Here is a 14,511-nt window from a genome sequence, read left to right as displayed (position 1 = left end):
GCACCTGGGTGGCTCAGTCAGTGAAGCCACCAGCTCTTGATTTTGGCTATGGTCATGATTTCACTGTCATGGGATCAAGCCCCATGTCAGGCTCTGTGCTGAGCATGGAGCCTTCTTGGGATTCTCTCCCTCTCTGTCTCTCTGCCCTATGCCACTGCTCAAAAGAAATAAATAAACTAAAAAAAAAAATAAAGAGAAGAAATCTAAGGGAAATGACTCCTGGTTAGATACTTCCTGTGTATCCATGACCTCAGAAAATCCTGACTAACATTATGGAAGGGTTTTTAGGCAGCAAGTTAAATCTGAGAGCTGTTTGCCTAGGCTAATACATAAATTATCTGGAATGGAAAAATAAATGACAAAACAATTGTTATCCCAAGAAAGCTTACTGTCCATCCCAACTGATGTGGACTGCCTTGCTTACTGTGCACCAACAATGTTTGTGACATTTATTATTAAATCAGTAGGTATTTAGCTTTCTACACCCATAATATCTTCTTTTCTTTTTTTAAAATTTGCCATATTGTAACACATTACATTGAGGTACACATCAAAAATGTTAGTAATAAAAAACACACTACAAAGGGAATAGCAAAATTCCTACAAAGTATATTTCTTAAAAACCTAAATTAGGCTTATATTCCAATAATCTTATTCTGTTAAAATTCAAAGTTCTTTTTCTAATGTTTATTTTATTTTTGAGAGAGAGAGAAAGGAAAAGAAAGAGAGAGAGAGAGAGAGAAAGCATGAGCCAGGGAGGGGCAGAGAGGGAAAGAGAGAGAGAATCTCAAGCAGCCTGCACACCACCGGCTCAATCCAATGCAGGGCTTGAACTCCCAAACTGTGAGATCATGACCTGGGCCAAAATCAGAGGCTTAACGGACTGAGCCACCCAGGAGCCCCAAATTTGAGGGTTCTTCAAATGCCAATCAATTTAAAAGACTTTTGCACTATCGATATGTAAATACTCTGGCAATACTTACCTTTACAAAACAAGTAGGAGTGCTATATTAAAAAAATTTTATTTAAATAATGCTAAAATGGCAATAAAATATGGGAAATTCTCAGAAGATAAATATAAGGCAGGTGTGAGAATCCAAAGAAGGATATCAAAGACTGATGACAGCCATTGACTTGGGATATTTTACAAATACTGTTTCACCAGAAGTTTTGGTTTGAATAGTTACTGAAGGTATAGGAGATAAAGTAGGAGGCCCTTACAAGCCTGGAGCATTGGAAACACAGAACAATGAATGAATTCAGGACTACCTAAAACTGTTTGACGCTTGATGGGGGAAAACAATATTTGGTCCCCATCATTCACTACATAGAAGCATTAATTCCACCGAGGTTGTCAAAGGCAAAGGTAAAATATTATGGAAAAGAAAAAGAGAAAAAATCATTTCTTACAGGAAGAAATCCATAGCTTTAACAATGTTTATTAAAAATAAAAAAGATTAATAGTTCAAAACCCAAATTAGAAATTTATATTGAAAAGACAAGATTCACAACATTTAACACAAAGAGGCAAATAAAAAAAAAAAGAATAGAGTGAAATTAATGAAATAGGAAGCAAAGGTACAATAGAGTTTCAACTAAGCTACTAAGACTTATAAAGCTATATAAAGAAGGTCTATGACAATACTAATAAAAACACATGGAATAATGTGAAGAGTAGAAAGAGAAGGTGAATACAAACAAGGTAGGTATATGTATGTTCAAAGGTAGAGATTATTAGATAATGTATGCAAATCAATTTGAAAATCTCATTGAAAATAGTCACATTCCTAGAAAAAGAAATACAGTAACTGAAATTGACTTAACTGTAAACTGGAAATTTCTATAGTCCTAAAATCATTGAGGATATGGGATTAAGAGTTTAAATATTTACATAAGGAAAACGCCAGTCTCAGATCACTTTAACTGAGTTCTGCCAGACATTCAAAGAAGAGATAACCCAATCTTACATGAACTATTTGCAAAACTATGTTTTTTAGAGATATATCTATAAGTGGTAAGGGATATATATCCAAAGTCAACATAATTTGAGATGGTTGCCTTAAAGTAGGAATCAGAGGCTACAGAGTAGAGACTAAAAGGAGGATTTAAACCATTGGTATTGTTCTGTATCTTAGGCTGAGTGGTGGATACATGGGTGCTCCTTCCATTTTCTATATGTATATTGTACTACAAACCTTTTAAATATTAGCAATGTCAAAATGCTTTAAGACAATAAAAAAATTCTTAAGCTTTTTAAATTTGGTTTTTCAAGAAATAATACATTCACAAACTTCAACAATAAAAAATGTAAAAAGGTAAAGAATGAAAATTTCCTTCTCACCCTTATCTTAATCCACCCGATTTCCAACTCCCCCAACAAGCGACAATTGTTTCTAATCCTTTATATTCTTCTGCATTTCCTTAATATACAAGCAAATATGAGTATTGTATTTCCCACCCTATTTTTTTTACATTAAACATAATATATTATCTACAATATTAAGTCCCTTGCTGTTTTTCTCAGCAACGTATTTAGAGAGCTATTTCAGCACAAAAAAAAGTTTCCTCATTTTTTTAGATTTGTGTGGTATTATCATTTATTAAATCAGAATATGTCAGTTCTGCCTAGTACCCTTCCCATGGATATATCATATGTTTTTGTTTTTTCTTCCAAATTTTTGGTTCTTGCAAACAATTATCCTATAAACATCTTTGGAAATATTTATTCTTGGAAATACATTGAATATCTCTTATGAAATATTTCTCATGTGTGCAAGTGTGTCTGAAGGATAAATTCCCCAAACAGTAGGTGAATCAAAGTACAGGCTAATTTGTAATTTTGATAGATAATGCCAAATTTTCATCCTTCCTAAAGCAATATAAGGAGAGCTTATTTCCTCATAGCTTCCTTGAGAAACAGTATGTTATTAAACTAGTCCATAGTTTCAATTTCTATTTCTCTCATTTTGAGTATGGCATAGCATTTTTTCATATTTTTAATGACACTATATTTTTTTTTCTGTGAACTACCTGTTCATATCAACTGCGTATTTTTCTGCTGGGTTTTTCCTTTTCTAATCAATTTCTAGAAACCTTTTAATACATTAGAACACTTGACTCTATGTCTGTGATATAAGTTGAAAGTTTTCCCCGTTTCTCATTTGCCTCTTGACTTTGCTTATGTTTAGTCCATGCAAAAATTTTTGAATTTCATTTTTTAATTTAGTCAAATGTAACCTTTTTAAAAACTTTTTGGAATTTAAGTCATAGTAGAAAGGTCTCTATTCTAAGATTATAAAGACATTATTTTATGTTTTCTACAAATACTTCTGTGGTTCCCATTTTTTTAATTTGAAATTTTTAATATATTTGAAATTTACTATAATATATGATGTGATGTATGGAGCTATGCTGTTTTTCATTTCTTTTCCTAAAGAGAAATCATATCTAAAGTAGATTACTGTCAACTTAGAATACAATAGTATCATAAGTACATTTTAAAAACTGTATTATTTTAAGAGAGCATGACTCTGTATTATTTACTTTCTCAGTATGGGTCTAACACAAGGTCTTCATACATTATTTTAAAAGTCACTAAAAAAGCAGTTAAAAAGTCACATAAATTGATAGTGGCTAAGTCATTCCAAGGCCACCTTTTTCCCAACTCAGCAATAGCAATGCTAAAACAATCCCAAGTAAAATCTGATACAGAGCCATTTTACTCCCTTTTAATGAACTGAAGTAAATATTTTATGCTTAGACACGTTATTAAGACCCACACTTCTCTCCATTTTTTAATGAGTTCAGAAAATCCCATCTGTTAAAAAGTCCAGGTCACAAAATTCCTATAGGAAATCCCATGAGAACTGACCATCATAAATCTATACAGTAGGGAAAACACCTGAATAAACTCATGGGAAGCTCCCAAACCGTACCTCAGCTCTCTTACATATCTACATAGTTGCTTGACAGGTATCGTGGTCACAACATCCTGTCCCATTTGCCCTAACTTACCAACAAATATAGAGAAGATGCTAAAGAGCTAAGTGGAGTAGCCGTGTTGAGATGTTCCCTATCCCATTTTCTTCTTGAAATCAAGAAACACATGCTTCTGAACACAATGGTTGGCTTTACTGAATGACTATTTCATTTAGAGATAGGTCTGATGAAGTTTCATCTTCCCTTAGGACTGGGGTTATCCCAAATCTATTGATTGCCAAGATCCTGAATGACTGGGAGTAGTGGATATGTACAATCTGTCTCTGATTTGAAAATCCCTGAGTGCTGCCTTCTTTTCATGAGTAGATGTTTACTGAATGTAATGCCAGTGGAGAACTCCAAGCACAGTAAACAGTATGGTGAAAATGAAACAAGTTCATTGTACAGGCAGAACAGAGTTACATAGAAAAAGGGTTAGGTTACATAGAAATGTACATAGTTACATAGAAAAGGGGAAAGTTATTAAAAAGCAATAATATCACTGGAATGGTTGAGTCTTAATTTGTCATACGAGTTCCAGGAGGACAGAGTATTTATAGGTCACCATTTATATACTAATAAAATGAGCAGCTTGGATTAATCTTGAAAGGATCTCCCAGTAGTGGCATCTATTATTCTCCAGAAATGCAAGAGCAAAGGTAGTTTTTGGTTGAGGAGAGGGTGCCATACTTGAGGGACAATAATCCACTTCTTTTGCTCTTTTACTAAAGTATTGATAATGATTTGTTTGTCAGTCTCATTAATCAAATTTATTTATAATTGGAAAATATTCTTATATTATTACAATTAAAATATGTATAGTTACATATCTTTAGTTTTTTAAAGTCTGGAATTATACATACAATTTTGTATTACTACTCTGGAGAAAAGTTTGTTAAAACATGTTTATAATGCCCATTAAATGACAAAAGAGCAATTGTGGCAAAATAAGATTTAAAATTCTTTTCTCTAGAAAAATGTTTTCCAACACCCTTTAGTAAATAAGTTGTGTAAAAATCACTCTTTTTTCTGAGACTGGCTAAATTCTCCAGTATACAATCAATGAGGGAAATAAATTTATTTATTTCCAAATAAATTCAAATAAAATAAATTCACAAAAGTAGGCAATCTGAATGGTGTCTATACCTTCCTGCCTCTAGAAAAAGGTGCTTTATTATGACCATAATAAATTATGGGTTTTTTCCTTCATCAATGTAATGAGTCAGTTGCTGATGTTCTTAAATATTTCTTTATAAAAGTCAGTATGTGAAATAACTCAGTTTTTCTATTTATTGATCAACATAGAATGTAGCCTGCCCTAACACAGGTGCTCTCCTTTAGTGATTTCCTATATGAATGAAAATAGAGAAGGTCCCTGTTTCCTTAAGATGGAAGTCATTTGCTTTTTTTTTTCTATATTTCAAAAAGAGAAACTTTCATTTATTCACAGCTCCTCCTAGATGAGTTAAAATCAATATTCATGATACCTTTATTTTGAGGCTTGCCCATGGTGAGTTTTTAAGGTATTTTATAATATGACTACTTTATAAAATGCAAAGATTCTCATTAAGTTTCACATACCAAGCAGGAAAGGATTTTTTAATGCTACCTACACTAGCACCTTTGGAGCTACAATGGTCAGAGCTTCCTTTAACAATGGTACATAAAATATACTCAAACCTGTCCAGGAAAACAGTGGCTTTGTGGTTCTGCCTGTGGATAAAGGAAAATAACAGGTTAAATGGAAAGATTAAATTGAACAGTCTATCAGAATTTATTTATCTTTCATTCCTTTTTGTCACCTTTTCTGATGAAAATCAGTGTTCATTTTTCAGTTATAATGAATTAAAGCAGCAAGGAAATTATCTTAAAAGGGGCAAAATTGGGCAGGAGCTGGCACCTCTGAGTCACCCTGAGAGGCAGATTGTGAGATGCAATACCCATGAGTGTCGACAGCCTTGAACTACTACCAAAAATCCTTAATAGTCCTCCTCAAAACAACATGTTTATGAGAAGATGATTCTGCATTTTTCCATGAAAAGGAAGGGGCCAGATTATCAAAAATTGGCTCATAATTCAGGGTCTGTGCTGACAGCTCATCCTGGAGTCTGGTTCGGATTCTGTGTCTCCCTGTCTCTGTTGCCCACCCTCCCCCCCTTGTGCTCTCTCTCTCTCCCCACTCTGTCTCTCTCTCAGAAATAAATAAACATTAAAACATTTTTAAAATTACCTCAGATTGTTGAAACAATAATTGCCTCATGTCATAGATGAGGAAAGAGTGCCAGAGGTCACACAAATTAAATTAGGTAAGTCTTTATCACACTTAACACACCACCTGACTTTCCACACCCCTGGAACTCAGAACAGTGTCTGGGGCAAAACAATCAATAAATATTCATTAATGTTAAAATGAAATAAACTTAAATCTTCATTCAATCCACTCTACTGCTTCAAGGGCTAGACTTTATAACTGACACTGGCTTGTATCTTCATTCTATCATTCTACAAATCAAGTGACTTTATAGTGATTTGGAGTTTATATTATATTTTTAAAAATATATTGGATTGAATCAACAATAAATTTAAAATAACATTAAAATATGCCCACACATGTTTAAAATCTATTTGAAAGCATTATATACCCCCAAATACTAATGCAATGTCATGTCTCCATATTTTAATTATTTATTCATAGCTATTTAATATGATAGGTTTTCTAAATTTACAGGAGTCTAGTTTATGATAAAAGGATTGAAAGGAATATATACACATTCACATTTCTGAATCTAAATTTTCATTTAGTGACATTTTATTTAACAGAACTTCATCCATCCTCAGAGATCAAAAGGGACATGAAATAAATTTGACATGAAGTGAAATATTAGTACTATGGTTTTAAGAATATAATAGACGATCTGTAAAATTTCTAAATCCATTTAAAAGTGATAGAATTAATAAAATTTAACAATGAATATATTCATAAATTCAATCATAAAAATGATGCATTAAATAAACAATGAAATTCACTATAAGAAGACATGAACTACAGCATCTTCCATGCATTGTGTATACTTGAACTTGAACCCTTTATTTCTGATGTGATGCTAAACACATTCTTGAAAACTGGCAAAAAAGGATATCACAGAGGCAAATGCCTCCTACTGTCCAGATGGTTAAAGATCAAAAAGTAAGAAACACAAGAGAATTCTGCCTTTTCCCAAGCACAGACCATTTAGTCTCTTCTCTGTAGAAAGTTGTCCACATTCCCCATTAACCCTGTCATATATTTATGTAATAGGCAAGAAATATGATCTACATTGATTACCAATATGCTACATAAAACCTATTACAAAACCACTGAAAGACTGATTGTCTTCTGAAAACATTTTCAAACATCTATTCTTATTCTTCATGCTATAGTTCCTTCTTCAATTTCACATTCAACACCACACTTATTGTCAGTGTCTTGTTAATAGAAGACCTGGTAGGAGACTGTAAAACTGGAGGCTTGAATTACTACAATGTAGAGAAAGGCACACAGTGTAGTGGAGTAAAGGGAATAATATAGGTTTGGCAAGAATGAGAAGATAAACTGCAAAGGATAAAAATCAGCAACCCATCACTCCAAGAACCAGTGTCTAAGATATTTGGTTATTAAAACTATGCTGAAGTCAGTCCAAATGTAGGGAAACAAAGTATGTGGATGGTTAGGGATAACAAATGGGATTGTGGGTTTCAGAAAATGATAGTTGCAATCGTACAGAGAAGAAAGTTTCTCCATTCTAAGCCAGTTAGAATATATGAACATGAGCAATTCCTGCCATGTAGTGTCAGAACTATAAATCTCCAAAATAAAAACTATACAAAGGTATCAAATATAAAACCCAATTGATATGACTTCTGTTAAAGTGTTCCCAGATTAATGGTTATAATATTTATTTCTAAGATCATAGGAAGATTACAGAAACATCAAAAAACTTCATTTATGTTGTAATTATTTCAGAGAAGTGATCCTAATTTCCTTTCCCCCTTCTCTTCTCTTCTTTCTCCTATCCAGTTAAAATAACTATCTTGGTGTTTTCTCTTAATCTAGTTTCCAATATTGGAAGAGTTACGGTCTTTTAACTTCTTGCAAATTTTAAATTGGAACTAACTAGGATAATAAGCAAAGAACAACTTATGGTGTTGACCTCAAAATGAATTTTTATCTGAGCTATCTTTTAGTCTTTCCAAAAGTGAGTGTAAGCCATGCATATTGTAGATAAAGAATCAATGATCTTAGAGTAGCTTCCAAAGACAAAGCTCAGACACTCATGAAAAACTTGAGTTTTGAGGTGAAGACCAGAGTTGAGGATAATGGGGATATAATTATTGGTTCATGTTTCCATCATGATCAGAAAGGGAAAAATTCCCCCTTTGAGGATGAATAACAAAAATAGGCTTTTTATTAATTAAAAAACCTTTCTCTTTGGGCACCTGGATGACTCAGTTGGTTAAGCACCCAACTCTTGATTTCAGCTCAGGTCATGATCTCATGGCTCATCAGGTCGAGTCCCAACTTAGACATGGAACCTGCTTGGAATTCTCTCTTCTCTCTCTCTCTCTCTCTCTCTCTCTCACTGTCTCTCTGTCTCTCAAAAATAAATAAATAAACTAAAAAAAAAGAAAAAGAAAAAAAAACCCTCTCTTTAAAAGCAAAGTATAACGTGCTGAAACGAATTAAGATCTTCATTCAGTCTTTTTGGATTTGCTACTAAGTCCAGGCATTATTCAAGGCACCAGTAATGACAGGACAGACAAAACCCCTACTTGTGTGTTCATATCAATTAGAAAAAATGTAAAATGAAGAAAATAAGTAAGCTATATGATGTATTAGAAGGTGATAAAAGCTATGGGGAAGCAATAGAGCAGAAAAAGGAAGTATGAAGAACATAGGTCATATAATCTTAAATAGGGAAATTTCGAGAGTTCTCTCTAGGAAGGTGACTTTTGGGCAAAGACGAAGAAAATGAAGGAATAAACCACGTGGATTTTGGGGAGTTGGGAGAGAGGCAGAAAGAATAGAAGTGCAAAGGTTCTGAGCTGGAGGATTGCTTGGCAAACTCTTGGCACAGCAGGGATGACAATTTGGCCAGAGAATAAAGAGTAAAAAAAAATTCTTAAGAAATCTCTAGAGGGGCGCCTGGGTGGCTTAGTCGGTTAAGCGTCCGACTTTCGCTTAGGTCATATCTCGTGGTTCGTGGGTTCTAGCCCCGCGTCGGGCTCTGTGCTGACTGCCAGCTTGGAGCCTGGGGCCTGTTTCAGTCTGTGACTCCCTCTCTCTCTGACCCTCCCCTATTCACGCTGTCTCTCTCTCTCTCTCTCCTAGAAATAAATAAAACATTAAAAAAAAAAGAAATCTCTAGAAAAACCAAGGTCAGGGGTGAGAGGGTATATTGTATAGAACTTTAGAAGCAAGAAATGAAAATATTTAACACTTACTTTTGCGTTATACAGGTGAAAAGGCCCAACCCAATCAGAAAATCCACTATTCTGCTCTACTGGTGACTACAAACTTCCTATCAACCCTCCTTATTCTCCATTATAAGGACACTGGTTTTTATTCTTGCAGGTTTTGAGAAGAGTGAAATGATCTGAGCTCACTCTTGCTAATGTGTTTTAAGTCCACTCTAGTAGGAGCCAAGGGCAGAAGCAAAGAGACCAGTTTTCAGATCATTAAAATATTCCAGGTGGAAAAATGTTGAAGTCTTGGAAAAGGGTAGTGGTGTCTTGGTTAGAGAAGTGGCCAGAGCATGGATATCACATTTTGAAGGAGAGCCCACAGTATTATCGAACTAATTGGATGTGATTCTGAGACAGAGACAGGGAAGAGAAGATGATTGGAAAGACCTGGAACCCAGAAGGTTGAGTTGACACTTGGAGAGATGGGAAGGCTAAAGGGGAAGCAGGTTCAGAGTGAGAGAAGACATGTTTGGTATTTTGTAAATGATAAATGTGAGATGTTCATTAGACATCCAAATAGAAATGTTTATATACAGGAATTAAAGGAAAGGATATTACTGGTCTTCTCTGTGGATGGCAGATCCAAAAACCATTTCATATTTTTCTAGCATGAAAATCTTATATATATTTTTGAAAAACATTTATGTAAGAATTTATAAATCAGTAGGCAAATATTCAATCCTATACTACTGAGTGAACTATGTTTATATGTGTATAATGTCACATCTTTTTCTTAACAGGTAGCAAAGTGTTTATAGTTTCTGTCTGATACTTTTATGATTCCAGTTATTAAAAAAGGGGCAGAAGAGAACACACTCATTGTTATTTTTAGAGAGAAGTGATACACAGAGACAGGGTTTTGGACGTTGTTGTTGTGTAAAGAGAGACTACACATCAAAGCCTTGACCATCATGTCCCCATGGACTCTTTTTATTGGCCAAGTATTTAAATCTAGATATCAGATACCCTTGACATTTTGAAAATGTTTTATGTATGTACACTTTAATACACTTTAATGTACTTTTAGTGTGGAATGGATTCCATATCTCTGTTTTTTCTTGCATTCTTTGGTTGTCCTGAGTTCCTTCCATCCTGTGATGTTTCTTCAGTTGCTGCTAGAAATGTGGCCCCTTCCTGACATGGCTTTACAAAGAGGTGACAATGATTATTCTTGATAACCTGAAAATTTGTGTACAGGGAAATCATCTGCATTTGAGCCAGATAAAGCCATAAATTCTATTACAGAGGGTTCTAGGTAAATGTCTCTTTTCCCTCATTAGATGACTTTTCATCTATAGGTAAGTTAAATGAGGGAAACCCACAGAAGATATAAATCGGTATTCTTTAAGCATTTTTTCCAAGCCAGGCTGAATAATTTTATTTTATTTAATAGTTTGAAATGGAATTATGTTTAATAGAAATTATTTAAATCAATTCTTCTTTATAATTTTGAATTTATGTCTAATCCCATAACTTTACATCAAAAGTGAAAATATCAGCTACTTACTGATCATTCCCATTGTTCTATGCAACTTAAAAGTTAATTCACTTCTTCTTTCAAACTATTTTTTGAAATCTTGTCTAAAATTTACAGAATATAAAAAATGAAATTTTGTTTAAATGAATTTTATGTTTTCCCCCTTAAGCTCCAAACATATAAATGTCAGAAAATCTCAGATATTCCAACCTAAATAGCTAACTAAAATTTCTCTAAAAATAAAGTTATTGTCCATTTTTAGATGACATTTTAGAAATTTACATTTCACAGGTGCAACAGATCCAATACTACCAAATTCAACATTCACCATATGCAAAATTATTTTTAAAGCAGAAATGTATGTTTATTCAAAAATTATATTATACCATTTATAAATTATATTGGAATAAATTGCTCCCTCAAAAGGTAATAGGTATTTAAGCCAATTGTAAACAGTATGCTTGTATTCTTATGAAGGACTTGGATAAATACCTCTTACACATCTTGTTTTGTTTTCTTTCTGGACAGTTTTGAAAACAAAAAGTGTGTGGTTTTGGAATTTTATTTATCTTCTAAACAAGTCTGAAAACTGAAAACTAGATTAGGAATAAGACCATGCTTGAATCTCTATCATATGTAAACCACTTATAGTCCATTGCAATTTTTCAAAATAGTTGGGGATTGATTCAGTCTTAAAGTTCTATGCACATTTATTTCAGTTTTCATTGAGGTCAGTCTCATTCACCACAAATAATTTTGACAGAATAAATGAATTGATATCATTAAAAACACAAATATTCGCATTGAAACTTGAAGCTAAGCCAAATACTGACCAACACTTTCTGAATTGTAACATGTCCACTATCTACTATAAAAGTGCATTCTTGCATTTATATCTATGCATATTTGGTTTTTTTCTTAATTTGCAAAGTATCATTTGCACCCTCCACCTTTGAGAAACAGTAAAATTTGGCCATTTCAATCCACACAATTGCTATTTTATGTTTTTTCCCATAGTCCAAAGGAATGAATTCCCACACTTATCACAGAATAGACTCCATTATAGTATCTCCTTGTGTGGGGTCATCCTATGGATGCTTAGAAAATAAAAACTTGAACTTGTGAAAAATTATATCCTTTAAGCTGCTAAAATCAAGATGTAGTATGTTTCAAAGTCAAGTTTCCTTTTGTAGTCTTACTTATTTGCCACTTTTCAACTAGCAAATTGTGCTAAATAATTCCAATTGCATATTGAAATCAGTTTTCCTTCGACCAAAACAAACACACAAAAAACCAAATTCTTCTTACTACTGAAGATAATTACACATCCTGAATATGTATCCAATCTTCTACTTTTGTGCCAATATATTTTATATAACTTGCTGATTCTTATATGATCTAATGGTATCATTAATTTAAAATGCACCACTAATTTTTAGGCTATATATCTATATAGCAAACTTAAAATGGAATATATGCCAATGAGCTTATTGATGTAAAAATGTAAATACTATATCTGAAAGTTCAAATATCATGCCAGAGCTGTGCTCCTTTTATTTTGTGTGTTGAAAATCCCTCTAAAATGTCCTGATGGCTGATGGCAGCTTTTCAAGTAATTATTAATAAATACACACAAAATAAGAATCAAAAAATATATTAACTAACCAGACCAGTTAGACATTTAGATTAAACAACAGAAGAATACATAGCCTCTCAACAGGTTTTCTTTATATAATTTCTCTAAAGGGCCATAAACATATCCATAAACCTTTAGGCTGTTTGTGGAAGGAAAGGAAATCTGTTTCTGGAGATACACTGCCATGGCTCTAAGGGTTTCTTTTTGTGAGTGATAAACATGTTCCCCGAGGTCTGAAACAATGCTCCATTCTATTGATGCATTAGAGGGACCTCTGCTCCCATAGGACTAGTACAGAAACTTCAAATGTTTAAATTAACAATGTGACCTAGTTAACAATATTAGAGAGAACCTAGCTGCTCAGCTTTCCTGTTCATGAATGTATGGATTTTCAGTACAGTAAAGTAAACAAGTAATTTCTGTGAAAAGACTTAAGGAATGTCTGCCTACACTATGCAAACCTTATTGAAATAAAAGAAATCATGCATGCCCACTTCAAAAACATCCTTGAACAAATACTTGTATATTATTTTAGCATAATGCCAGACTTGTCAATAACGTGTTCAAGTTACGGTATTGAACTTACACAATAAAGACTTAATACACTATGGGAATGTTCAAAGCAAGGCCTCAATATCCTTCTTCAAATGATATTTATATTTCAACCTTATGACATAGATGCATGTATTTACTTTTCCAAAGAGAATATAAATAGAATCCATATCCTAGTATCACTGCTTTATCTCATTTTTAAAGAGGCACTTCTTCATATTTCTTAGAGCGTATTTTCACGATAATCTCTTCCTTTAAAAATATCAGGCAAAAATGTGTGCAAATATCACTGACAATAAAAGGAAAGTTATTTATTTTTAAACAAGCTTTGGAAGCAGCCACCCCTGAAACAATGGAAGGAAGAAAGGATATAAGGACTAGCTTGTGGAACAGGCAGGGCAAAAGGAGTATGAACTACAGGCCTATTCCAAATCAAATGTGGTAATTCTTTGATGTCTACCTATTTTCAGTAACAAGATGGCTACAAAAGTAAAGCATAGATCTCAAAATAGCCAAATCCATTAGGACAAACAGCTGTGTGTGTGTGTGTGTGTGTGTGTGTGTGTGTGTCTACGGTGTGTGTGTGTGAGAGAGAGAGACAGAGAGAGAGAGAGAACTATCACAATTAAATTGAAAGACTATAGGGGTGCTTATTTATGAAGTTATGTGACAATAGACATAACACAGAAAATCACGTTAGGGAAAAACACCCTTAAACGATGCTAGTTAGCTGGTGCTAAAGGGAAAATTGATAAAGTTGACCAAATATCCCTTGATCAAACAGCTCCAAAAACATTCCTGGAAACCGAGTTTACTCACAGATTGAACTAGATAAAGCAATTTCAAAAGGCATCATTGTAATTTGTTCATTCATTTAAAAATATTTTACACAATGCAGCCAACTCTCACTTGCTAATTTGAAGAAGAGCAGACACACAGCAATGGGAAATTAAGTTTCCAAATGTTGGGTAAGGGAGAGAGTGGGAATCATACTTAGATAGGTATACACATAAAATATGCCTTTCTGGTTATTTTTATATATGACCCTAACTTTATGAGAGGGGAAAGAAGCTGGCTGTACTGGTTGACATCCAAAGCCAGTAGAATTTTAAAAATTGGCAATAAATAGTGTATTTCAAGAGAAACATGTGAGACTGAAAAGTTGTCCATCCTCTGTACTTTGTTTCTATTTTATTCTAATGCATCATACTGCCTAACACTTGCTTCTGCAGTATATAAAGTCCAAGACTATAAAATATATGTCAGGTGGGCAAAAATGTAAGAATCTCATGGGTCGAGTTTTTACAAAGATAAGAGCAGCTGTGGCTTTTTATCCCCAGGTCATTCCAATCTCTATAATATTTAT

This window comes from Hyaena hyaena, unplaced genomic scaffold (genome assembly GCF_003009895.1).
Source record: "Hyaena hyaena isolate Hyena2069 unplaced genomic scaffold, ASM300989v1 scaffold_393, whole genome shotgun sequence".
Classification (NCBI taxonomy): Eukaryota; Metazoa; Chordata; class Mammalia; order Carnivora; family Hyaenidae; genus Hyaena; species Hyaena hyaena.
The sequence above is the reverse complement of the archived record's forward strand: the minus strand, read 5'-3'. Positions refer to the sequence as shown.